Genomic DNA, 24,567 nt, shown 5'->3' with positions numbered 1-24,567 from the left:
GCGCGGCTCCGCTCGCCTCGGCGCTGGCAGGGAAGGGGCCGGCCCCGCGCGCCGGGAGGGAGCTTTTAAAGCGACACACACGCCTCCCAGCACCCGGAGCGGAGCGCGCGAGCCGGGGGGTCTCGCCACCCCAGGGAGCCGGAAGGACAGAGCGCTGGCGGGGCTGGAGGGGGGCTAGCCAGGCCGCCGCCCGCTGCCCAGAGCGCACAGAGGCCCGCACTTGACTCTCAAGTTCCCTCACCTCCCTTTCACACAATCCCTTGGCTCTCTTTCCCCCACTGCGGTGCACCCTGGGCTTCCCCTTCAGGCTCTTTCCCTCCTCTGCCATCATACTTCAAACTGCCCCAAATCTTATGTCAGTTCAGTAAATAGAATCCAACCAACCTTTACTGAACACCTATTGTGTGGCACGCTCTAGCTGAGGGAGGGGATGGTGAGTACGGGGGTGTTTCGGTTCCCCTTGCTCTTCATCCAAATTCTCATCAGTTTTTTATTTGTTTGTTTGTTTGTTTGGTTTCTTCCTCCCTCCCTTCCTCCCTTCCTCCCTCCCTCCCTCCCTCTTTCTTCTTTTTCTTTCTTTCTTTCTTTCTTTCTTTCTTTCTTTCTTTCTTTCTTTCTTTCTTTCTTTCTTTCTTTCTTTCTTTCTTTTCTTTCTTTCTTGGCCTTCAGTGGGCCTTGTCCCCTGCTAGCTCTGTTGAGGAGGAAAAGTAACCCACGAGGACATTCTTGAGCAAACCAAAGGGTGGTGCATGCAGAGCACAGGCAAGTTCTAGAAGCTTTGGTAATGTGGCAGGTATGGGTGGGGTGCCAAGGAGGAAGCACAGGCCAGCCACCTGTCCCCCACCCCTGAAGGTTCTTCCTAGGAAAGCAATCCTTGAGCTGAATCTTAACAGGGAAGTAGGAGTCTGGGTGACTGTGACCCCGGGGAGGAGGGCTCAGCATCCCAAGAGGGAAAGTGGGGGGGAAGAAGGGCTCAGGAGCAGAAATGGGGGGGGTAAGTGTCAGTCAAAGTGGCCCTGTTGATACCATTGGGAAGACTCATCAGGAGACAGGAGGCCGCTGTTAGAAGCTTGGAATTTATCCTATGGCAGAGGGAGCCTGTGCTGGGGCAGGGCGTGGGGAGTCGGGGGACTCCTATCTGCTCTCCTAGGAGATCCCTCCACACTCAGTCAATGGTGGGTTTGAGGAGGCCACAGCCAGCTGCCCATTTAGGAGGTTCTTACTGCTTGAGCTGTGAGAGGCCAGCCAGAGTAGCCACAGAGGTGTGGGGGAAAGGAGCACTACTTGGTGAAATCATTTGGTGATTTCCTTAGACCCTGAACTTTGAGAAGGGGGTGGAGGGAGTCCTGTGTTTCTAGTTTACAGGCGAGGCTGAGTAAATGGTTGTGTGTATCTGAGTGGTCTGGGGTGAAGAGAGAAGTTTAGGCCATGCAGAAAAGGAAAATAGGTCTCTGTTCACACAAGTGCTGGGGCTTGACAGTGGCGGGCTTAGGGTGGTTATTTTGGCTTATCCTCAGAGGAAATGAGATATTAAGCAGGTTAGCTGTGCGGAAGTAACATTGGCAGCATCAGGACCAGGTTGGCAGCTTGGGAGAGTCCAAGAGTAAGATAGGGAAGTAACTGTCAGGGAGGTAGGGACAGAGCCCAGGGAGGTGGCCAGAGGCTCAATCGGGAGGCTCAATCAGCACCAAGGTGTCAAAGGCTGCTCATGAGAGAAGGGAAGGAAAGTCTTCATTGACCTTCACACTTAGGAGCAATTGGTGACTGGCAGGGACAATTTGCTCTGTGTGTAAGTGGGTGAGTAGGGAACAGAAGCCAAAGTGTTAGGATTCAAGACTGAGTGGCTGGTAGGAAGACATTTCAAAAGCTGGGTAGACAGGAAGTCCAGCTCCTGAACTACAGAGGCAGGGAGGGCTGAGGACTTGGAGCTGGATGGAATTTTAAGGTGGCCTAAGGGGTCCAGAATTTAGGACAGTGATGGTGGTGTAGGTATCAATAGTTTAACTTGGCCTCTGAGTCCTCTCAGAGGTTAAATTCTCAGGGTTTTCTAGAACCACCAGGAATTTCCTCCTCTGCTGCCTTTTGATGGTACCTAGCTGTCTAGGCTGGGGACAGAGTCACCCGAGGAGGTGGCTCCAGAGATCCCACCAATGACTTGGCTTAAATTTGTCATAAAATGCACACGGTAGCACAGGGACCATTTTATCTAGAGTCCATAGTTCTGTGGCATTAGGTACATTGTGTGGAAGTCACACAGTCCCAGCCCTGCTTCTGCAGAAGCTATGACGCTGGGAGGCAGCCGGCACCAAGTATGGACTAAGTCCGCAGCAGTGACATGAGTGTCTCATTTTAGGCTTGGGACTGTCTGCTATGGGCCACAGTGGGGGTGATGTGCTTGAATTGGGGGTGTTGGGAGCCCGTGAGGCTTCAGAGTAATACTTACTAACTGATCTTGGGGCTCATTAGGAAATTCAGTGCTTAGAAGGGGGAGGTGACATTTCTTTTGTCTTCTGTGTGGCTCAAACTGTGCCTAGGACCTGTCCATAGCTGGACCATACAGGAGGGCAGCCAAGACAGAAGGTGCGGGTGCCAGTGAACACATCCTGTGAAGAATGGTTGGGCTGGCTGGGGTCGATTGGCGAAGAGCAGACTCAAAGAAGGTGATTCTGATCAGGAATCTTGAAAGATCTGCCATAGAATGGAGGGAGCAGACAGATGTAGGAGTGTTCAGACTTGCTTCCCTGAGTTTGGGGGGATTACCGCCCTCACTTCCTGGCACACATGGCCAGATGTCCCATCCTCCAGGCTCAGCTTTGCTCCACCCACTACCTCCTCCTTTCCCAGGTAGTCTTCCCCAATCCTTTAGTCAACAGGAAGCATTGTTTTGCCTTTAACCAAATACTTCCCAGAATGTTTATTTGTGTGCTAGCTGTGTGACTTTGAGCAAGTCCTTTAACCTCTGTGAGTGGGGATAAGGGACCCATAAACATTTTTTATATTTTTCTGAATATCATGGAGCAGAGGGGTGGGGGAGATTGTTTTCTGCTTTTTTTTTTCTGTCTCTTGGACTCAGGAAAAAATGGGATGGCAGCTGTACCCACTTTCCAGGACAGTGCCTGTCCCCTGTAGGTGCTCAGAGATGGTAGATGCGATCAGCTCTTATTAATGTCTTCACATTAATGCAAATGTGTTTCTCTTGGAGGCTGCGAACTCCACGTGGTGATGATGTCTGTGTGTGTCCCCCCTGTCTCTCACATGGACCGGTGTAGTGGACGGTGACAGCTAGTGACTCTTACCTCTCTTCCCTGATTTCCATCGTTTCACTTCTGACATCCTCTTCCTTTGGGAAATGTCTTTTTGTTGTCACACATTTGCAGTGGGTTGTCAGTTAAAGTACCAGTTCCTTTCATCCATCCCTGCTCTACGGCCATCAGGTAGACAGACATGTGACTCAGGTGGCACCAACCATAGATGCCCTCCATCTTCCAGCCACAGTGATTGGTCCAAGGTGTGGGCATAGTACTCCTTCCTGGTATGTACGTGTTCATGATGGGAGGAAGAATGTTACTTCTTGTTTAGATGCATGCTAGATGCTGTGAGCATCTTTCCTACCCAGTGTAGGAAGCCAAATAGAGCAAGAGAGAGTGGTGTTGCCAGCACTGAGTCCCAGCTATGGTCCTGGTGACCTTGGCTCCTGTCCCTCTTCTTTCATTGCTGCAAGTGTGGCATCTTACCCTCCTACAACATTTCTCCTATTATTCGTTCCTCATAGTGGGTTGTCCGAAGTTCCTGAGGTCCAAGGGTTAGGAGCAGTTGCCTATGGCCATGGAGGGAAGCATGAGAGCTTGGGAAGTTATTGTATCAGGCCGCCTTGGGTTTGGGTCTAGGCATTCCATTTGCTAGCTGTGTGATCTGGGTTGTTTGAGTTTCTTGGTCTATAAAATGGGCAAAGTGGGCATGGGGAGAGGGCTCAGTGTCACAGAAGCATGAGGACCTGAAAGCCAGGCATGGCGGCTCGTGTTTGCAATCCCAACACTGGGGTGGTGGAGATAGGCCCACGGGGCAGCCAGCTTGGTGTAACTGGTGACTGCCAGGCCAGTGAGACATCCTGCCTCTAGGGAGGTGGATGGCATTCCACATGTCCACGTTTCCATTAACCATGTGACCAAATCACAGTTCCCAAGCCCCAGTTTCCCTCTTTGTCAATAGTTTCCTGATGATTGGCCATGAGGACTAAGTAAAACAATCCATGTATAGTTAGTACTCAGCACAGCACTTAGCAGGCATTCAGTAAATATTAGTTGTATTGGGATCCGGGGAATTTTCCTGAAAACAATGGTTGGAATGAAAGGTTCACACCAGACTTAGTGGGAAATGTTTAGAGAGAGGCACATCTGAGTCTTCAGAAGAAAACCACTTTAGGCGGGCAGGGTCCCATCTAACTCTCTTTGGCTGGACAACAATGAGGCTCATCTTGGGAAATGCACATCCCAGGACATCCCCACCATTTCCTACCCTTCATCGTCTCCCCAACAAGCTTCTCAAGAGTTCCCACCCACCGCCCTGGCTCTGCGCTCCCACTTGCTCCTGACTCTGTTGACCCTTCTGCTGCACTGCAGAACTGGAATCAACCTCACCCAGCAGAACCTAGTTCTTGTCAAGACCAGCAGGTGCTTTTCTTCCTCTGTCCAAGGTGATGGCGTTGTGGTTCCTGAGCCTGGGGACTCTGCTTGCTCCCCGAGCCTTGTCCTCTGTGGGAGAGGCACGGGTCTGCCTTCCTGATCTTATCCTGCCTCTCTGCTGCTCCATTCATCCTATTTCTCCAGTGCCCAAAGTTGGTGGTTTTTAGATTCTCACCGAGTCCTCTTCTCACACCACTCATCTTTCTCAGGGCTGGAACATCCATGCCTCCTAAGCCCTTAACTGCATTTTCTTTTCTGGTTTTTTTGAGACAGAATTTCTCTGTGTAGCCATGGCTGTCCTGGAACTTTCTATATAGGCCAGGTTGGCCTTGAGCTCACAGAGATCCTCCTTCCTCTGCCTCCCAAGTGCTGGGATTAAAGGCATGTGCCACCATGCCAGGATCTTGATTGCCTTTTCAATCTCTCAAGGAGGCTGTCTCTGGACATTTCCATGGTGATGACTTGCAGCTACTTCCAACCCAATGTGCCCATGTCTGAACCCACTATCTTTCTCCTAGATATATCCCTTTCTGTCTTACCATCTCAGAGAATGGCTACCCCTTCACGAGCACCACAAACTTAAGGTGTTTCTGGTCTTCACTTTCTCATATCTATGGAGTCACTCAATCCTGTTCCTTCTACCCTACTGATTGTAGTTACTGCAACTACTCGGCATCAGAGACTGCTTTCATCTTCTCTCTGGGGATGGCAGACCTGGGCTTGTGTCCATCAGTCCCTACATGAGCCCATAACCTCCTGCTGGATCTTCCCATTTTTCAGATTTACCCTGAGGAGCCTCCCTCGTTCTCATCAAGACCCCCCAACCCTCATGTTGGAGTCAGCTAACTTTCTTTCATAATTACCTTCCTTTTCCTCCTTCTTTCCCTCCCCTGGGAGTCTCATATATTCCAGGCTATCCTCAAACTCCCCACGTAGCCAACAATGACCTTAAAAGTGTGATCCTTCTGCTTTTACCTCCTTATTCCTGGGATCATAGGGGAGTGCCACCATCCCTGGGGTGGACCCGGGGCTCATACATGTTAGGCAAGCAATGCACTTGATGAGTTACATTCTCCTGGTGCCAGCTTTCTGGCTTGCCCATTTATAATTACCTCAGGGCTTTCCTGCCCATACAAGGTAAGTTCATCTCCTTAGTGTGGTGTCAATGTCTTTTTGGAGTTTGATTTTTTTTTTTTTTTTTTAAAGACAAGATCTCATGTGTATCCCTGGTCTGGAACTTACTATGTGGACCAGGCTGACATCAAACTCACAGAGATCTGCCTGCTTCTGTCTCCTTTGTGTTGGTATTAAGAGGTATGCTACTATGGTCTGCAGGAGCTTGCCCTTGGCTGGCATGCCAGTCTTGTTGCCCTTTATCACTCTTTGCTCCGTGCTCCTGAGGAATGAGCTACTTGAAGCCTCTCCCTGTTCACTCTCTGCCTGAAAAACTGCCCTCTTCAGGTCAAACCCCAGGCCCTCTTGGAGCTACAAGAACAGTGTTTGTCACATGCTGGCACGGCAAATCCACTTTGTCGACAAGACAATAAGCTGCTGAGAGCAGGACTGTGCTTGCCCGTTCCCCCAAAGGCCAGCAGAATTGGCAGATGCATTGAACAAGTTGCCCCATGAGCCAAGGCCTTCAGTTCAATCTTCAATTGAACATTCTGTTGCTGTGGGTCAAAGTCTACAATTGAAAATTCTGTTGCTGTGAGTCAAATCTTTGTTAGAAAAAAAATTCAGAATTTTCCTGGAAATGTGGCTTTATCTTCTGGTTTATAAAAAGTCACAGAGAAAGTGGCTGCTGCTATGCCTAGAAGTTCAGCTTCTAGGTATATGGTGGTGACCTGATACTTCTTTGTTTTATTTTCTCTTTTGCTTTTTTTGTTTGTTTGTTTGAGACAGGATACTATGTAGCTCGGCCTGGTCTGGAACTTGATATATAGATCAGGCTGGTCAGTCTCAATCTCACAGAGTGCTGGGATTAAAGGTGTGCACCACCTGCTGTTTCTTGGTCAAGTATACCAGCATTACTCTGGAGGTCCAGGCCATTGCCAATATGAGTCTTGTTTTAGCCACCGTGCCCCAGAGAGGGAAATACAAGGTCTGAGTATTAGAGTTGCCATTCATCAACCAGTTAGTGAGCATTTGGACCTTGCTGGTGAGTGTTCTGCCCCAGCTTTGCGGCCTGCTTTTTGAATAGTTCAGCCAGGTTCTGCCACTTTCTCCAAAACACCCAGATTAGCTGTAGTGATCCCAACTTCTTTTTCAAGTCACCCTCTTGGTGTCTGTGCCCGAGCCTCAAATGCTCCTGGAGGACTTTTTCTCAGAGTTCACGGTCATGTGTTAGATTCATGTTTGGCTGAATTACGTGGCATGAGGAACTGGGAAGTCTATGCCTTCATTCTCTTCACTGAGTATTTCACAACACTTTCCTGTCAACTGTGACAACATTTTGATTTTTGATTTTAATATGTTTACGTACAAATATCTGGAGACAACTTTTTCTATCCAATATATCTGAGAGACAAATTGCTCAATTGATCTGAGTTGGCTATTGTCAGTTTCAAGGTATGTTTTGTGAATATTGAATGAACTGCTAACCCATTTGTTTTAAATCTTTATGAAACAATATATTTTTGAGATGAACTAGGATGTAAAAAGCCAGAAGGCAGGAGCATGGTGCATAGCTCCGGGGGACCTCTCCTCCCTGCCCTGTAATTCCTATCCTATCCCAGGGGAACCCTGTGCTGAGCCTTTCCTCACTGCTGTGCCTCAGCCTCATCTGAGAATGGGATGTTCAGATACTCCAGGAAGATGGTATTCGGTGGCTCACAGCCACGCACACCGCCCCATCAGTCTGCCAACAGCCCTGGGAGCTGGGTGGTTGTCATCCCTGCTCCCTTCTGGGCCATCTTCTCCTGCTTTATTTCCTGCCTCTACTCTTCTGTCACTTAAATCTCCCTCTCTGTCTGTCTGTTTCTCAGCCTGGCTCTTGTCCACCTGCATTTGAACCTGCTCTCCAGACTCTTCCATCTTAGAGCTGAGGCCTCACCGCCTCTCCTGGGGCTCTTGGCTTCCTGCATAGTCAGACTTGCCCAGGAGTCCTTGCGTCTCTGCCTCTCCTGCCCCTGCTATACGCATCCCTCTTCCTTCAGCAATCTCCACTCACCTCCACCACTTACCTGAAAAACCTTCAAAGCTAAGGTCACCTTGACCTCCAAGATGCTCCATCCACAGGACACATTTGAGCCCACGTTTGACTTTTCTTCCTGCTGCATTTGGACAATCAGCCACGCAGCTCTTGTCATCCATCTCCTTTCCCACTGCTGGAGGACACCTGGACCTACCGGGTTTCTGCTGGCTCCAGGCTCACAGCTAATGGGCTCTCCACCTGCTCGTCTTTGAACTCTAGGGTTGCTTAGGGCTCAGCTCTGCATCTTTTTCTCTCCACCTTTCTCTTTCCCCTCCACACCCTGTTCTCTGGTGATAGCAGATCCCACTAGTGTGGCTCACTCCAAATCCAGATCTCTAGCCTTGGCTCTTCTCAGCTTCATGTGGCTTAGCTGTTGTAATGAAGGACACTGCCTTCCCTGCTGGACTGACAGATACTGACTGATAAAGTTCAGGACAGTTAAGCAACTTGCTTGAGGTCACAGAGCTCATTTGTAGCAGGCTTCATTTCAAATACCTTTAATTTTGATGCCTCTCTTAACACATATACATGTGTCTTTATTAACAGTGATCACGCCTTATTGTAGCTGGATGTTCAATGATGCAGCTTCCCTGCTAAGCCATACTCTGTTAAGCAAGGGCCATACTGTCTTACTCATTCTTTTGGTCCCACGTTGGAGTTCAGCATTGGATGGGGATGGAGGACTATGTGTGTTGATTGACTTTTGGTTAACAAGGCTACCAACTTCTTTTCTAAATCTAATTTCCTACCAGGCACCAATAGACTTCCTTAGCTCAGCTATGGATTATGTCTCCTTTTAATTTTCATTCCACCGTAAGTCTTAGGAAGAATTATACTAATAACGAATAAGCTGGGCGGTGGTGGCACACACCTTTAATACCAGCACTTGGGAGGCAGAGGCAGGTGGCTCTCTTGAGGTCAATGCCAGCCTGGTCTACAGATCGAGTTCTAAGACAGCCAAGGCTATACAAGAATCCTGTCTTGAAAAGCCAAAAACAAAACAACAACAATAAAAAAAAAGCAAGAACAAAAAAATATACAAGAGGCTAGAAATGATGGTTGGCTCTGCAACGTGCTCAGTGCTCCTACCCACTCCTACCCAATTCTGCCTTGTGGTCCTTCAGTCGCTCTTGCTGTGGCCACTTTCCCACTGCGGGATCCTGGCTAGGGGCACCCCAACCCCACTCTTTAAGAAATCCTCCTTTAGGGAAGTGGAGATGTTCCCCAGTTGGTAGAGTGTTTTCCTGGTGTGGGAGAAGCTGGGGGTGGAATCCCCAGCATCTCATAAACCCAGTGTGAGGCGACCACCAGTAATCAGGGCTCTGAAAAGGGAGAGGCCAGAGGATTAGAAGTTCAAGACCATCCTTCGCTGCATAGCCAGCTTTATGCCAAGTTGGGCTACATGAGACTCCGCCTCCACCACAACAAAAAGATCTCCCACTCAAACCATAGTTGCGTGTCTAGGAAATGGTCCCAAGGGGGTTGAAGTCTTAGCCGTGATGGGGAAACAGGGCAAGTGAGAGTTCAGAGTGATAACTGAGGTCTGCATTATTCCAGTGCCCGCAGAGCCTGATGGTACTTTTGCACTTCCCTAGAGAGCTTGGCCGCCTGGTCATTTATACCTTCTGGTTGAGAAGGGGAAGAACAGGGGCTTCAGGCTAGCTTGCTGGGGAGCCAGGGTTTGGGTGGATGAATTCAAAGGCGGAAGGTGTGAGACTGAAGATGAACTCCGGGAGGAAGGGCAGGAGCCTCTGGATGGAACAGCAGGTTCTTGTCAAACACACAATTTAATTCTGAGGCTGTAGTCCTTGTGCCTGGGAGATTTTCTAGCTTGCAATAGTGTCATTTACAGATGGATTTGCAGCGGTGAATTACGAGTTTGTAAGCAACAGCTTCTCTGACGCCTCGAAGAAAAAAAGCTTATCCCTCTGCAAATTATAAATTCATAACTAACAGTGTTATCCAACTGAATGCAAAACAAATTCATTACTGACTACATTATTCCATTGAACATCAAGTGAATGAACCAGGCAGGGGTTGTGGGATGGGGGATGTGACAGGAGATGGGAACCAAATAGTCCCCTCCTGCCTTCCTATTCTTTGTATCCTTTTGGGAATGTTTCAAGGTAAGCCAGAGTGGAGGTCCTGGGGCGATGATGTGTCCCATCAGTGACCACCACTACAACATTTACACCTCTTTTCTTTGATGATAATCCAATCACTTCAGTGTTAGCTTATGATGCTCTGGTGGGAACTCACATGTGGAAGTCCTGAGTGCAAGACCTCAAAGGGGCATTGCTCCTAGAGTCGTCCATACCGAGAGGCATGGGGCTGCCATGCCAAGAAGAGAGGTCAGAAGCCGGGTCTATGGTTAAGTATCAGAGTGGAGACATTCCTTGTGTCTTTCTAGAACATTCCTCTCAGGGATCAGGCTTCAGGGTACGGAGACATCTATCTGGGTGCTTCTGGGTGGTGGGAACAAAGGAAGTGCCCACAATATGTAGATTTCAGGGTCTGTGGGAGAGGGAAAAACATGCTTTATAACCCAGATTCTGTATTCTGATGCTGTGATCAAGGTCCAATTAGTAGACCCTGGATTTTACCTTTTGTGTTATGATTATTTTAGGAAATAAGAAAATACAAGTAAAACTAACATATATTATAAATATATAAAACGAATATAGATGTAATATATATTATATATATACCACCCATAATTTTCTCCATTGGAAAGAGCCAGCTTTAGGGTGGATTAAACCTGAAACTCTACCTCAGTTCCCACAGGAGAATCATTCATTCAGGAACTTGAGGCTGGGCATTTAGCTTGGTAGAGTTGCTTGCTCAGCGTGCATGAAGTCCAGAGCCTGATGGTACGTGCTTATGACCCTAACACTCAGGGGATGAAGGCAGGAGGATCAGAAATTCAAAATCATTCTCAGCTACAGGGAGAGAAGGCCAGCTGTACCCTGTCTCAAAAAAGGGAAAAAAAGAAAGAAAGAAAAACTGAGCATTTGATAGCCCTAAAATTTGATGTGGGGAAAGAGATAGTTACACAATTAGCTTTTTCTTTTTCTTTTTTTTTTTTCTTTTTGAGGGAGGGTCTCACTGTGTAGCCCAGACTGGCCTTCATGGAGCTTGCTATATAGATCAGGCTGGTTTTAAAATCACAAAGGTCTACCTGCCTCTGCCTCCTGAGTGGGATTAGAGGTGTGAGCCGCCACTGCTGGGCCACAATCAACTTTTGAGAAAGAGCAGGCATCCCAGTACCTGGAAGCTTCTCTGTACTCCCCAGCCTAGCGGGAGTTTCCTGGCATCTGTCTCCGCCTTGGTTTCTCCGCTTCTCTCTTCTCCGATGGTGTTGCCTCTCTCTGCCAGCTTCCTCAGGAGCAAAGAGAAGTCCCTCTCATCCCATGCTTAGAGTTCTGGTACTGGCATATGTCTAAACAGTTGCCCCAAGAATTATTTTTTTTTTCACCAAAGAGTTTCCTGTTGAAGCAGAAATCTTAATGCCAACTCTTAAGATAAAATATTTTAACCTTGCCAGGTGGCAATGGCACATGCCTTTAATCCCAGCACTCGGGAGGTAGAGCCAGGTAGATCTCTGTGAGTTCGAGTCTACAGAGCAAGATCCAGGACAGGCACCAAAACTACACAGAGAGACGCTGTCTCGAAAAACCAAAAAAAAAAAAAAATTTTTTTTAACCTTGTTTTGTGAGTGTATTTGTATTTTTAGGAACAGATGTTCTACACAGGAAATGTACCTTTATTCATTAGTACTATAGAGTCAGCCTATTTTTATGTCAATAGACAGGCCTTTGTTTTCTGTTTTAATGGCTGCATATTAATCCATATGGTTTCTTTAAACTTTTGTTGCTATGCATTTAGGCTGTTTCCAATTATTGCTATTGTAACACCCACATATCATCTTTGCACATTTATCTAATTATTTCCTCAGGGTACGTTCTTAGAAGTACAGTTTCTGAGAATGCACTTTCTGGAGGCTTTGCTATAGTGTTACTTTTTTCCAAAAGTCCATGGCAACTTACACCCTCATCAGCAGCTTCTACCATAGGCACTCTAGCTTTGTCTCAGCCATGTCTCTGAGGTTTTCAGAAAGAGCACTAATGACCATTGTGGTAGAACAGTGGCAAGTGCTAAGAGCTGCCCTAAGGATGCAGGGTCCCAGGAAGCAGGAATGGGAGACCCAGCTGCTCTTCCTAGACGAGGTTCTTGCATGGTGTCCATGAGAGGGTTGGAACTAGACGGACCAACTTTATGAGGGAAGACCGTTTTCTTTCACATGTTGGGGGCAGGTGTGAGTAAGGGGCATTGATAGTGATGACGTGTGATCTTGCTGTTGTGACATTCACGATGGTGAGAATGGTGGTAACTGTGGCAGATGGGAACAGGTGACCGTGGTGGAGATCACAAGCACAATGTCGTTGATAGTGATGGTGGTGGTGTTGACCATGATCGAGGTCACGGAGGTCAAGTGGTGACGTGGTAAAGGTAAATGTGGCATTGCTAAAGGAGAGGAGGTAGTGGTCCCGATAGGACAGCAGTTACGGGGTAGCCATGTTGGTGAGTGTAAATTATGGAGAAGTTGCAGTTGTTCGTGGCGACAGAGGTGGTAGACATGGTAGCAGCAGAGACGGCGGTCTTGGCACGGCAGTGTGCCATCGACTGTGGTGTGAGATATAGTGAAAAGCAAGATGTAGAAAGCATTGTGCCTGCCTTGACATCGTGGCAGTGAGAAAGGGGTAAGGAGATGGGTGTCACACAGCGGTCTTCAGGAGACTTCCTGTGGAAGTATAAAAGTGGCTATGACCAGGGCTTACGCATGGTCCAGACTCTGGCCTCCTCTCTCTTCCCCTGCTCCTGCCTCTCAGCAGTTCCTGAGTCTCTTCACTTAATAACATTGCCTGGGAAGAGCCTTTCTCTGAATCCCCAGGTACGGCAGGAAGCCTGCTGTGCGTGTGCACAAAGCCGCAGGACTCTCTCCTCAGGCAAGGACGTCTGGAAAACTTCAGGCTATGGAAGGCACGTGTCTGAGAGGCCAACATCCTAGGCATCAAGGGGTTACTCTGTGCCTGGAGATGGAGCTCAGCCTCTCCTCTCAGACTGCCCACTGCTCCCGTGCAGAAGCCACTGGAGCCAAGTGGGGCTTCATTTTGGGGTGGGGAGAGGCTTTTCCCCCCTCCCATTTTAATGGTGCTAGTGACCTCAGAAGGTTTCCATGGTGACAAGACCAAGAATCCAGGGGGACTTGGTGAAGTAGGTCAAATAACCGCCCTCAGAGCATTATCCTACACACTGGGGTTGGGGAGGACTCTGTAATCGTGGGGCTTGAGGGAAAAAGATAGGGCTGAGAGCATGCAAGGCTAGGCCTCAAAGAGGGGCCTGCAGGAGAGTCCTGTGCCCACCTTTGTTACTGTGCCCATCTGATACTCTCAGAAGGCTCCCTGTGGTGGCATCATGGAGCTGAGTGTGGTCCCTCCTAGGGAGAGCTGCATGCCACAGGACACCTACAGAGGGTAATTCCCAAGAGGAAGAAACATGAGTGGTTGGTTCTTAGGCAAGAAGACAAGGCTAGCAGGAAACAGCAGAGAAGGGGTGTGAAGGACAAGGAGGTTGGCCTTTGGTAGGGTCGGGATTGGCTACCATGGGCTGGGTTTTCTAAAGAACAGCTTGGGAACACGAGCAGTGGAATCCCTGTGACCAGGTTTGATCCAGATGTGCACACCGCCTGCTCCCTGAGGTTGTGGGTTACCTGGGACATGATAAGCAACCTCCTGGCAGTGCTCACTGTGGTCTAGCCTTTTCTTCTTTCCTTCTTCCCTTCTCCAGACCACTCAGTGGTCATGGCCTCCTGAAGGCTTCTGAAGCCCTCTACTGCTCCTCAGTGATTTCTAGCTTTCCGGCTGAGATGGCTTAGGCTGTGGACTCTCTCTGAGGGTAAGGAATAGAAGCCAGGAGTTGACAGCTCGTGAGGGGAGCCATGTGTGCGTGTGTTAGGGCATGCTCTGCACGCTGCAGGTGAGTTCAGGTCTGCAGACTTCACTCTCTAAGTCGGGCCCGAAGAATTGGACAGCCCTGATGACGGAAGCATGCTGCCCGATCAGGGTCCTCTGCCAAGCCCTGGATTAAGAAGGCCAGGAGTGGGTGTCTGTCATCAGAGAAGCCTGGATGTTGGCTGAATGGGTCTCTTTACAGAGGAAAAGTCCTCTTCGGAAAATCTGCCTCAGTGAATCCAGGGAGCCAGTCCTGGATTCATGGCTGACCCATGAATGTTCCAAGAAGCTCTTTAACTAGAACCTCAGTTACTGGGTCTGAGCCATGCAGGGAATGACAGATCCCCATCATAGCCTATAGCCCAGAGCCCCCCCGTGGGTATGAACTGTCCCTCCGTGATTCCAGGCTCAGTGGACTGTTTGTTACTGCTGCCCACGTCTCAAGGCCTGAGCTGTTGTTTGCCGGGGCTGCGAGGAAGCAGGCCTGGGTCCTCCCCTCAGGACAGCTCCAGGCCAGGCCAGGCCAAGGAAGATGGTCCGAGACACCCTCTTCCTTCCCATCCCCAGCTCTTTCTCCCCCTTTCTTTTCTTTCTTTTTGGATTTTAGACAAAGTCATGTGTAGCCCAGGCTAGCCTCCAACTCACGGTGTAACTGAGGATGGCCCTGAACTTCTGGTCCTCCTGCCTCTATCATCTGAGCAGTGGGGTTACAAGTCTGTGTCACCATGGTCCATCGTGTGTCTACATGTGTGCAGCTACATGTGAAGGTCAGAGGATAATCTTTGGTGGTGTTCCCCAGGTGCCATCTACCTTTCTCTTCCTTGAAACAGGATCTCTTCACTAAGTGGAACCATTAAGTAGGCTAGGTCAGCGGACTAGTGAGACCCAGGGACCTGGCTATTCTCCACTGCTGGGATTATAAGCATATGGGCCACCACCACAGTGCTCAATCTCTCTCTCTGTCTCTCTGTCTCTGTCTCTCTGTCTCTGTCTCTCTGTCTCTCTGTCTCTGTCTCTCTGTCTCTCTCTGTCTCTCTGTCTCTCTGTCTCTGTCTCTCTGTCTCTGTCTCTCTGTCTCTCTGTCTCTGTCTCTCTGTCTCTCTGTCTCTGTCTCTCTGTCTCTCTCTGTCTCTCTGTCTCTGTCTCTCTGTCTCTCTCTGTCTCTGTCTCTGTCTCTCTTTCTCTCTCTCTCAGTACTGGGTCTAGGAATCAAATTCATGTCCTCATACTTAAAAGGCAAGCACCTCACTGACTAAACTATCTCTTCAGCCCACATGCCAGTTTTACAGGGGCTTGGGGTTCAAACCCAGGGTTTTATGATGTTAGGCAAGTACCTTATAAACTGAGCCATGACCTTGTTCTTCCTGTTTTTCTTTTGGTTCTGGGATTAACACACATAGCCTTGTTTATTCTAAAACCAGGCTCTGCCACTGAGCCATACCTCAACCTCCACCACTGAGCCGTACCCTAGCCTCCACCACTGAGCCGTACCCCATCCTCCACCACTGAGCCGTACCCCAGCCTCTGCCACTAAACCATACATACCCCAGCGTCCACCACTGAACCATACATAGCCCAGCATCTACCACTGAGCTGTACTCTAGCCCCTAGCATTGAGCTGTACACCAGCCCCCACCACCAAGCCGTACCTCAGCCCCCAGCACCAAGCTGTACCCCAGCCTCCACCACTGAGTTGTACTCCAGCCCCAAAGGCTTATTCTTGAGCCTTGAATGCCCTTTAGTCTCCATTCATTCTGGAATCTCTTTTTTCTCTGTCTTAACGTTTTCCAACTGAGTTTTGCTAGTGTATCATTTTGACACTGGCCATCTTCCTGACCTCTTCCCTACTCTGTTATTAGTTTTTCAGTGGATTCTCTGGAGTTTTCTGAATAAACAATCCTATCATGTACAAATAATGATAGCAATTCCTCTTTCTTTTCAAATGTTACACTTCTTTTTCTCTTTTAATGTAATAATGTATTAGCTTAAACTTCCAGAACAATATAACATAATTATGGTAATAGCAGGCTTCCTTGTCCCACTGTGACTTAAATATGAAGGCCCCCCGATAGTGTTTTATTACTAAGAATGATGCTGATGTTGGCTGCAGATGTATTTTTTTTTCATTGTGTTGAGGAAATTTTTATTTGTGTTTTACTGAGTTTTAGCAGAGTGGCCAGTTCTATTAAATTCATTTCTGGTGTCTGTTAAGATGATCACATCATCTTTCCCTTTCTGATAACTGATGTGATTAATTACATGGACCTGTTTTCTGATAGGTCTTTCTCATCATTTCTGACACAATTTCTGTGCAATGGAGAGAAGATGTGTTGATCCTGGATCAGGACAGGGAATTCAGGTGGGATCTGTACTATGCCTGAGTCCCTGGGGCTGCACTGTTCCTGGTTCCAGAGAGGAATCTCAGGAAAGCACCCTGTGATACCCGAGGCACTGAACAGGCTCAGGAGGGCCGGATGGGAGAATTAGTCCCAGAGTGATCTTTCTAAAGTCCCACCAGGCCAGGCAACTTCCTTCTGTGGCTCTCTGCTGCCTTTAGCAGAAGACCCAAGCTCTTGGCCATTGCCTAGACCCTTTACAGCCGGCCTTTTTACTCATCTCCCAGGCAGCATCTGCCCGCTAAGTGTTCAGAACTCCTGGCAGGTGGCACACCCGAGGAGCCTCCTCTGGAGGCTGACGCTTTCACATAGAAGCTTCCCTGCTGGAATACCCTCCTTCCTCCCCAGGAAGGACCCACTGTCACTGCGAGGAGGGGGCTCCCCAACCTAGAGGCTCTAAGTCCCCGTGCCAAAGGCCTCTTTGGCACTTCCCTGGGTAGGGTGGGCCCTGTATTTCAGGAACCCCAGGGTGCTGAGGATCAGTCTGATCCCTCAGTCCTCTCTGAGCTCAGAGCCATCTCCAGGACAAATGCTCAGGCAGCCTCAAGTGGAACACATTGTTTCCAATAGTGCTCACATCCTGCTTGCATCCCCTACACAGGGCAGTGACTGACCACAATCTCTGTCTCGGGGCTCCAGCAGCAGAGGATCCTGGGAGGCCTGAAGCCCTGGCACGCAGCTGCAGCTCCCTGGAGCCTCTTTAGAAAACGCAGCCGGCCTTGTTTCCTCCTCATAAACAGCGACTGAGCACAGCATCAGGCCCCAGGGGAGACTGTTCCCCCAAAGCTGCTGCCATTGGAGATGCAGGGAGGGGGGGGGGCAAGTGGGCCCAGGAGGAACCAGATGATTCTGGATCATGTCGGGAGGAGCAGGAGGGGGGATAATGGCTGTGACTGAATGCAGTACATTCTAGAGGTTGGTGTCTGATCCACTCTGTTTCCTTTCTTTGTCTCTGTCCAGTCTCAGGCTAGTGTCCTGCCACCTCCTTCCAGGGTCTTGTCACCTGGACAGTCACTTTGCTGTCTTTGCCGTCACCCAGCAGCTAGCTGGAGCATGCTCGGTTCCTGGGACAAGCTGATACCCAGTGGAGGGCTGTTTGGTGGCTAAACCTGGAGTGTGTAGGCACAGCTCAGGCCGGCACCCTCTTCTTTGTTGAGCCCACCCCCACGTTTTATGACTTCAGGGGCATCAGCTTTGGTGGTGGGCTTAGACAGACCTTAGTTCAAGTCCTAGCTCCCCCTTTGTTAGCTGTGTGATGCTGAGCAGGGTTTTTGTTTTTCTCTCCGCCTCCCAGAACTTGTCTCTTCATCTCTAGCACTCAGGGCCCGCCTCTAGACTTGTGAGGGCTTCATGAGGTGACCAGGTGACCGCAAAGCACTTAGCATGGGGCTGACACATAGTAGGAGCTCAGTTAACTTTAGTTATTGTTCCATAACCTAGGTCAAGGGAGGCTGGTTTTCTCACACATCCTCCTTTGCCGCTGAAGAAACTGAGGCCTAGAGAAAGGCAGGAGATGAAATTGCTATGTTCTTTCCTCCATCAGCTATACCCTAAGTCAGAGAGAAGGATCTACTGGAGTTAGAGTGTTGGGCCCAAAGCCCCTACTACATCGGACCTTGGGTCTCTGGCTTCGTCTGCACATCCGAGCTGTGGTTAATTTGTCTAATAGACCTTTACCTGGTGCCCAGTGAGTGTCAGCACAGGTACATGCCCTTTGCACAGAAGAACTTCACATGTGATCAATAGCATTCAGGACGTATTCATCTTAATTCTTCTGACAAGCTCACAGAGGAGATGCAGTCATTATTCCATCTTACAGATGGGGAACTAGAGCAGCTCCATAGCGTTCCCAAGGTCACACAGTGAGTGAGTGTGTGAGGGCCACTGTGGATGGGGACCTCACTGATGAGGTTCCCACCCTTGGATGTACCCAGACTAAGTTCTGTGATGGGGTCATAGCAATTGTCAAGCACCCAAGCCTTCTAATGGTAATGGGGGGTCACAGGAGACATTATTGGGTGTGCTTGGCAGCTCGTGACTGGGTAGAGCAGAACATCACCTTCATCTTTTTTTTTTTTTTTAAAGGGTCTTGTGTGTCCGAGGCTGCCCTCAAACTTGCTGCATAGCTGAGGATGGCCTTGAACTTCTGATCCTCCTGCCTCCACATTTCAAGTGCTGGGATGACAGGCATGACTCCCTGTCCTGTTTTATGTGGTGCTGTGGATCAAACCCAGAGAGCTTCAGTGTATTAAGAAAACACTCTACTGAGCTACATTTCCATCCCTGCTTCGCCCTACAAATGCCAATCACGGAGGCCACCTCTCAGGCCATCACAAGTGTTTCCCTGGAGAGAGGACTGAGGAAACTCGGAACAGAAGAGCTCTTTATTATTCAGAATAACTGCACTATTTAATTTACTATTAATAACAGCTCTCCAGTCAACCTTCTCTTAAGATGTGAGAACTGGAGAGATGTCCCTCTCTTCCCGCGCCTCCTCCCTTCTTTTCACGGACTGCTGTGGACTCAGTCACGAGAGCATGAGCTGTTTGGGGGGTTGGTGTGGGCGGGATGGAGGCCCAGCTGATACATCCAGCCCAGCTACCACCCTCCTGTAGGGCCTGCTCTGGTGCCTTTCCCTGGCTTCTTTGGAGGCCGCTGCCTTGCTGTTGTCGGATCTGTAGCTGAGGGGAACATGTCTGTCTTGTAGGCTGAGCAGGAAGGTCACGGTCTGATCTGGAAGTGATACTGCAGCTGAAGATGAGGGAAAGCTGTTGTCGGCCATCCTTGCCCTCCTGGACCTGAAAGCTGATGTGTGCTCGGGGGCCACAGGCAGACAGAGGATTAAAGGGACCGGGGTTCTCTAAGTAAGTTCCCAAACTGTCCTATGGGGCCTAGTGTAAGAAGGAACATGTCCAGAGTGGGACAGGGCCTTTGAAGAGAACTAACCCCAAGCCAGGTGAAAACGTGGCCCAGCGGTCGGAAGACTCAGGCGGACCAAGAATAATGCCATCAGAGTAGGAGGTCTGTCCGTGTCACCTACAGCTCCACTCAGGGCCTTACTGTCCAGATGCTGGGAACATGGGCAGCTCCTGAGTGCAAAATACAGTTGCTGCCACCATAGGGCAGTGGTGGGGCAGAGCCACTGGATCTGGCTAGACATGAGGGTGAAGCAGAGATTCTTCCCCAGGGCTGAACTTGGCCCATACATATTAAGGTGACATCCCAGCTCTCAGTATGTATTGAACTTGACTCAGCCTTTCATATTCCAGCTCTGGTGTGATCTTGGCTCTGCCTGTTGGCCTGCTAGTTACTCTACCAGACGATAAAGGTCCTTTCCTTTCTCTTCTGACTTATCCGGCTGTGCAGAGCTAGAGGACAATAGCTGTCCCCAGGGATAGGGTTGCAGTTAACATCCTGCCTCACGTCCTCTCATCTCTGGGGCGTAGCCAGACAGCCTCGTCCTCTCTGTTTTGGACCCTTCCATGCCCTGGCCATCTGTAGAGTGAGTGAATCCTAGACACCCTTGCGGGGGGTGGGGGCGGGGTTGAAGAGTGTGCTGTCACACCATGCCGTGGGCTGGTTTCAGTCTGCTTGATGTAACACTGGCTTTTTTGCCAAGCCAGAGCCAGGTTTCATATACCTGCACACACACACACACACACACACACACACACACACACACACACACACACACTCCTAACTATACACGCGACCAAGCAGGAAGGAAGCCTGGCTTGTTTGTTGTGAAGCCTCTCTCTTTATTCAAGGAGCAGTCTTGGGTGTCTGAATGGATGCTTGAAGACTCTGTCTTTGCAATTAACACACTGCTGCAGTATTATTAGCCTCTGATAGGCAGGTCTGCCTTCGCCAGAAACTATAAATATGTGGGGCCAATGACTCAGCAAATCTGTTGCTATTTTTCTTGCAGGTCCGTGTGGATCTGTGTCTGTGTACACCATGGCCCCATCTCCCTGCAGCTCCCATGGCTAGTAACCATGGAAACACAGTCCTCCCCAATACCATACTCTGCTGACAAACACTGGGAGTCCCCCCCAGCCCCCTCCCCACCTCAGGGAAGGAGCATGGACCTCACGAGTTCCCAGCCAGCAAGGCATGGTACTGATAAAGAAGTATGACACCTGCTTTATGGCTTTGAAGGGCCAGGCCAGGCCTCCAAGTCCTTTTCCTGCTGGTTTGTGGTCAAGGCCTGGTCACTTGCCTAAGGCGAGTGCTCTGTACCCTAGTGGAATTGAGGGTGGCGGGGCAGTTTGTGAATGCTGTGGCCAATGTGGCAGGGGAGCTGGGGATCGGGTATAGCAGTGATGGTGGGCATTGAGGTTAATCAGTGTGGGGTAAATACCTGGGCCTCGTTCCTCCATTGAGAGAAGCTATGGAAGAGAGTATGGGTTGCTAATCCTTCCTCTTTCCCTTCCCCCTCCATCTATTCCTCCACAAATGTTCCCATTCACACTTAACTCTGCTTGTGCCTGGCCCTGTGCTGGGTGTGAGCTCCCAGTGATGAATCAGATGCATCAGTTGGATCTCTCCTCCTTGGGACTCACTGGCTTGAAGACAAGACAGTTCCTTGAATGATTCCTGGGAGCCCTGGAGATCAGAGCAGAATAGAGGGGTGGGCATAAGAGAGTGACTTCCTAGGGGCCTGAAGCCCATGGCGTGTGCCTGGAGGATGGGGTCCACCAGGTTGGGGGTCACACTGGTAGGAGCTGCAGTGTTGAGTATGGGGGTGGATGAGTGAGACACCTGAAGTTCTCATTCTGCTTCTAGTGGGGGGCAGCCCTTGAGGACGCTGCCTATTTGCTGACTTGTGAATGGGGATGGCCTACCTGGTTGGTCTCTGCTCCCAAGGACATGAGCATTATGTACTACAGAGATGTCAGGACTGTCTTTATGTCCCCTGCTTTCTTCCCAGATGAGGGAGCTAGACTGGATGGCATGTAGACTCCCTGTCCTCAGTGTCTCCATGTTCTAAACCGGAAGAAGCAGCTTCTAACAGGGAGTTGGACTCTCACTGTGAATAGCAACAGTTGTTGGGAGCAACTTCTTCCTGCTTTGGGGAAAGCAGGGGCCGGACCACAGTTGCCACCTCTAAGGATATCATTCTTTCCCCTGGAGCTCCTCCAGGGACTGAAAAGCCCCAAGGCCAGCAGCCACCACTGTGCTGTCCTTCCCTTTCTACCCTTCTGCCTCAAGAGGGGAGAAAGGCATAAACACAGAGATGTGAGGGCCATCTGGCCAGCTCCTAGTCTCCAGGCCACTTAAATCCCAGTTCTCAGATTCCCTAGGCGCTTGAGGATCTGATGCCACTTAGTATCTATTTGTCAGCTCATAGAGATGTCACAACAACCCTTTCACAGGGGTCGCCTAAGACTATTAAAACACAGATATTTACATTACAATCCATCACAGTAGCAAAATTACAGTTACAATGTAGCAACAGAATTAATTTTATGGCTGGAGGTCACCACAACAGGAGGAACCATCATAAAGGGTCGCAGTGTTAGGAAGGTTGGGAACCACTGCGCCATTGATGTGGAGCTCCTGTTGTTATTTCCAGATGGGAAATCTGAGACTCAGAGCTTAGAATCTGGTCCCAGGTCACGCAGACGCAGGGCCAGGGCCAGGACTTCAGTCCAGGTCATCAGTGACCCTTTAGGCCACTCGGCAACACCCTGACACCATGATGAATTCCTACCAGTGGGGATCTGGAGAGGACAGAAATAGTATGCAGACGAGGCTGGAGAGATGGCTCAGTCAATAAAGTGACTGCTGCACAAGCATGGGGACCTGATTTTGGAACCCCAGAACCCACATAAAAACCGCGCATGACAACCAGGCATGATTACTCCTGTAATCCCGACCCTGGGGAGGCAAAGACAGAAGATCCCCTGGGGTTTTTGCCCAGGAGGTCTAGCCTAATCAGTAAACTTCTGACTCAGTGAGAGACCCTGTCTCAGAAACCAAGGTGAAGAGTAATTGAGGAAGGTACTTGGCATTGACCTCTGGCCTCTACGCATATGAGCACACCTATGTGAATTACACATTGTCGTGCACACAGAGTAGTATGTATGCGATTGTGAACTGAAAGCAGCTTGTCTGCAGGAGGACAGGTATTCAAAACAACTCCAAGGTGATGCCTATATGGTGTGACTCAGGGTGCAGATTTACCCCTCCATTTCAACAGTCTGTTTCTCTAGGTCAGAGGAAAGTGAAGTGGGTTTGGGGAACTTGTCAGTTACAAAAGGCTGTATCTGTGTTTCACTTAAACAGTGAAAACAACATACATGGGACATGGGTTCCAGGCTCCAATGAGTATCAGGTGGGGCTATGGTAGGCAATGATCTTCAGAGGGGGAAATTCTTCAGACAGATGTTACTGTTATGGTCCAGGTCACTTCAAATGCTTTCTCTGCCCTTCAATAATCCACAGAGCAGCTTCCCTGCCCATTTTAAAGATGGGAACTCTTACATCTATAGACAACCTGGCCCCAGCAAAGACTCCTGGCAGCAGTGGATGCATAGCCAGAACGGGCTATCCCTTGTGATCAGATTGGTGACTACCCCAGTTGTCAGTGGAGAGTCTTCATCCAGTGACTGATGGAGGCAGGTTCAGAGACCCACAGCCAAACATTGGGCCAAGCTTGGCGAGTCCTGCTAAGGAGAGAGAGGAGGGATTGTAGGAGCCAGGGGGTCAGGGTCATAGGAGGAAACTCCACAGAAATGGCTAGCCTGGCTCATGGGAACTCAAATTCTGAATCAACAACCAGGGAGCCTGCATGGGACCGACCTAGGCCCTCTGCATATAGGTGACAGTTGTGCAGCTTGGTCTATTTGTGGGACTCCTGGCAATAGGAGCAGGGCTGTCCCTGGTGCTTGGACTGGCTCTTGGGAACATATTCCTCATGCTGGATTGCTTTGCCCAGCCTGAATACAGGGGTAGGTGCTTGGTATTATGGCAGCTTGATATGCCGTGCTTTGCTGATGCCCATGGGAGGCCTGGCCCTTTCTGAGCTAATACTGAGGAGGGGTGGATTGGGTAGTGGGGTGGGGGGAGGAGAGAGAATGTAGGAGAAGAGGAGGGAGGGGAGGCTGTGGTCGGGATGTAAAATAAATTCATAAATTATTTTTTTAAAAAAGGAAAGAAAAAAAATAAAGCCAGCATGGTCTGAGGTCAAGCATTCCACGGCTGTGACTTGGTTAGTCCTTGCTCCTGCCTAATGAGCAAATGCAGAGAACCTTGAGCTTTGTCTTCTGATGGTCCTGGTTGTGACTTAACACAGTCAGTCCCAGGTTCTCAGAGCTTTGGTTTTCCTGTCTGCAAAACTGCATGGCTGCAGCTGCCTTGAAGGGCCTTTGTGAGGGTCCAATGAGATCCAGTCTGCCAGGTGACCGCTAGGAGTTGGGAACCCTATTCAAGGACCACAGTTGACTTTTTCTTCCTCTTCTTCATCCTAGGCATGCCATTCTAGATGCCTGGTTCAGTGAGACACAGCTTCAGCCTGAACCCCAGCCTGGCCGTGTAGAAACAACTATTACATGCGGAACACATAGGAGTCATGTTAAATGCCAAACACACAAGGCCGATGCCACCCTGCCAACCTGTTATTTTCCCCGCTGTGCAGATGGGAGAAGTGGAGGTTTATGTTTTACTGGCTCCACAAAATGACTTAGAAATATTTCCCCCCTTTCCTAGCATAAATTTCTTTCTTCCTTTTCTTTTTCTTCTTTTTTTCCTTTTGTGTGTGTGTGTGTGTGTGTGTGTGTGTGTGTGTGTGTGTGTGTGTGTGAATTAAAATTGTCCAGATAAAGCCTCTAGGCCTGGAATACTTTCTAAGAGCAGAATTTTTGTTAATTCAATCTGAAACTGGGTGTGGTGACCTTTAATTCCAGTGCTCTGGGGCAGAGGCAGGGAACTCTCTGAATTTGGGGCCAGCCTGGTCTACAGAGTGAGTTCCAGAACAGCCATGGCTACACAGAGAAACCCTGTCTTAAAAGAAACCACCACCACCACCACCAATAATAATAATAATAATAATAATAATAATAATAATAATAATAATAATAAAAAAGGAAAAAGCAAATTCAGTCTGTTTACAAGTTCTGGGGTAATTCCTGTTTCCTATCCCTTCCTCTTTCTGTTTGGTAAGTTCCCTTCTCTCAAGAAGGTGAGAACAGTTCCTACCTATCGGGCTCCTTGGGTGGAGACTCTGGGTTGATGAACTTGTACTTGCTCTGTGTGTTGACAGATCAGCTGCTCTGTGCCTGGAA

At 49.3% G+C, this 24,567-nt stretch overlaps 1 long non-coding RNA gene across 1 annotated transcript; it reads left to right on the top strand.

Annotated features, from left to right (window-relative positions):
- The first annotated feature begins 690 nt into the window (after positions 1-690).
- LOC128125128 (uncharacterized) lies at positions 691-24,015 on the top strand. Its single transcript, XR_008223102.1, has 2 exons — positions 691-19,146; positions 23,755-24,015. It is a non-coding gene; the product is annotated as an uncharacterized LOC128125128 (long non-coding RNA).
- Positions 24,016-24,567: the final 552 nt, after the last annotated feature.

The sequence above is a fragment of the Peromyscus californicus genome, unplaced genomic scaffold, assembly GCF_007827085.1.
Source record: "Peromyscus californicus insignis strain IS unplaced genomic scaffold, ASM782708v3 Scaffold_11__1_contigs__length_118956290, whole genome shotgun sequence".
NCBI lineage: Eukaryota > Metazoa > Chordata > Mammalia > Rodentia > Cricetidae > Peromyscus > Peromyscus californicus.
The sequence above is the reverse complement of the archived record's forward strand: the minus strand, read 5'-3'. Positions and strand labels throughout refer to the sequence as shown.